The sequence below is a fragment of the Populus nigra genome, chromosome 2, assembly GCF_951802175.1.
Source record: "Populus nigra chromosome 2, ddPopNigr1.1, whole genome shotgun sequence".
Taxonomy (NCBI): domain Eukaryota; kingdom Viridiplantae; phylum Streptophyta; class Magnoliopsida; order Malpighiales; family Salicaceae; genus Populus; species Populus nigra.
In genome coordinates this window covers 22,228,153-22,230,652 of record NC_084853.1, presented here as the reverse complement: position 1 = coordinate 22,230,652, position 2,500 = coordinate 22,228,153, and positions in this window count along the sequence as shown.

Sequence of the window (2,500 nt, the reverse complement as noted above, 5' to 3'; positions counted from 1 at the left end):
GCCAGCCAAAAACGCTCCAATTAATGGCCGGGTGAGATGACCCGGAGGCCCGCGACGCGTCATTCAAATCACTGCCCTATCGGCTACAACTGCTGATGGGTGGGATTAGAGGCCTGCCATGGTGGTGAGGGGCGGCGAGGACCGTGAAAGCTAGAGTTTTTCAGAGGCTGCCGGGAAAAAGGCCCCTCGGGTGGCGGGGTGCGAGGACCAGGCGCGTCATTCAATTCTCTTCCCTATCAACTTGGCTCCCGTTGGCGGGATTGGAGGCCTACTGTTTGTTACAGGGCTAAAATCGTCAGGGGAAGAGCTGACGAAACAATGCTGGTTTGGATGCAGGGGGTAGTGTTGGAATCGGCAGCGCGGACAAAATCGGCAAAGTCGACAAAAAAGACTGTTGGTCTGGACATCGGGGCAGCGGCAGCCATGCCGACAGGGGGGGAAATCGGCAGCACAGATTTGTGCAGCTGCAGGTTCGTCGGGGAAATCGGCAGCGCAGATTTTTCGATGAACATGGGCTGGAAGATGGACTGTCCAGGCCAGGCAGGGAAATTCGTCAAGGGGACACGCTGACGAAACAGCGCTGGTTCAGGCACGGCGGGCAGTGTTGGAATCGGCAGCGCCGACGAAATCGGCAAAGTCGGCAGAATCGGCAGCGGGTGCTGGCGATGAGTCTGGACGATTTATAGTCCAGGGCTTGATGGAAAAGACTGTTGGTCCAGACAATGGGGCAGTGGCAGCGCGGATTTGTGCAGCTGCAGGTTCGTCGGGGAAAATCGGCAGCGCAGATTTTTCGACGAACAGGGGCTGGGCGCTGGACTGGCCGGGCCAGGCAGGAAAATTCGTCAGGGGGGCACGCTGACGAAAACAGGGGCTGCGGAGTGGAAAATCGGCAGCGCAGATTTTTCGACGAACAGGGGCTGGACCGGCCGGGCCAGGCAGGAAAATTCGTCAGGGGGGCACGCTGACGAAAAGAGGGGCTGCCGCGTGGAAAATCGGCAGCGCAGATTTTTCGACGAACAGGGGCTGGACGCTGGACTGGGCCAGGCAGGAAAATTCGTCAGGGGGCACGCTGACGAAAAGAGGGGCTGCCGCGTGGAAAATCGGCAGCGCAGATTTTTCGACGAACATTCGTCAGGGGGGCACGCTGACGAAAAGAGGGGCTGCCGCGTGGAAAATCGGCAGCGCAGATTTTTCGACGAACATTCGTCAGGGGGGCACGCTGAGGAAAACAGGGGCTGCCGCGTGGAAAATCGGCAGCGCAGATTTTTCGACGAACAGGGGCTGGATGCTGGACCGGCCGGGCCAGGCAGGAAAATTCGTCAGGGGGGCACGCTGACGAAAAGAGGGGCTGCCGCGTGGAAAATCGGCAGCGCAGATTTTTCGACGAACAGGGGCTGGACTGGCCGGGCCAGGCAGGAAAATTCGTCAGGGGGGCACGCTGACGAAAAGAGGGGCTGCCGCGTGGAAAATCGGCAGCGCAGATTTTTCGACGAACAGGGGCTGGACGCTGGACTGGGCCAGGCAGGAAAATTCGTCAGGGGGGCACGCTGACGAAAACAGGGGCTGCCGCGTGGAATGGCAGCCTACACGCAGATGCGAATTCGGCAGCGCACGATGGCTTGAGCAGGTCATGGGTTCGACTTGGCGCGATCTGAAACCTGGACGAGGGACTGTCGACGCTGGACGAGCCAGCGCGGTGGCCTGTCGTGCCCCGTTCAGGGGGGGCCTGCCGCGGAGACAGCCCTCGCGGGCTCGACAGCGCAGGCCAGCGTCCCCGACGTCGCTGGCCGCGGCAGGCGAGCTGCCGGGGTTCCCGCATTCCTACAAGAAAACGTCGTGCTTTCCACATGAAACCAATCCAGTAAAATCAGCCATATTTTTATGAGGCTGCCCACTGAATTTGGGGTCATTCCGGGCCGGTTCCTAGTTTTGCGGATTTACTCGATTTCTAATGGTAGGAAAATTAAAACAAATACTTCCCGACCTCGAAAAATTCTGGGAAAATTAATGAAGGTGGATTGGATTTTTGCCAACCTCTGTGCAAAATTTCAGCTCAAAATACCAAGAAATGAATTTTTTAGAGGGGGGGTGACAGCTGGGACCTAGTAGTGTCTCCCCCTGCCAGAGCTGCAATGACACTTATTGCTCTTTAGGGAGCCACCAGGCCGGCGCCCCTCAAAGACCACACGCGCGCGCGCGCCCGCCCGCGCTGGGCGCTGGGGCGCTGGGGCGCTGGGGCCTGAGGGCCTGGGGCCCTTGGGGGCCCTTGGGCGCGCGCGCGCGGCCCCCGCAGCCATGCCGCGCTGCGCGACGCGCGGACAGCCCCTGCTGGCTTGCTCTCTCGCCCGCGGGGGGGCTGCCTTCGGGCCCTGGCCCCCCGCGTTCTGGCCTGCCCCCTGCGTGGGAGAGGCTAGGCGCTGCAGGGGCCAGCCCGACGTCGCTGGCCGCGGCAGGCGACAGCCCGACATCGCTGGCCGCGGCAGGGGCCAGCCCGACGTCG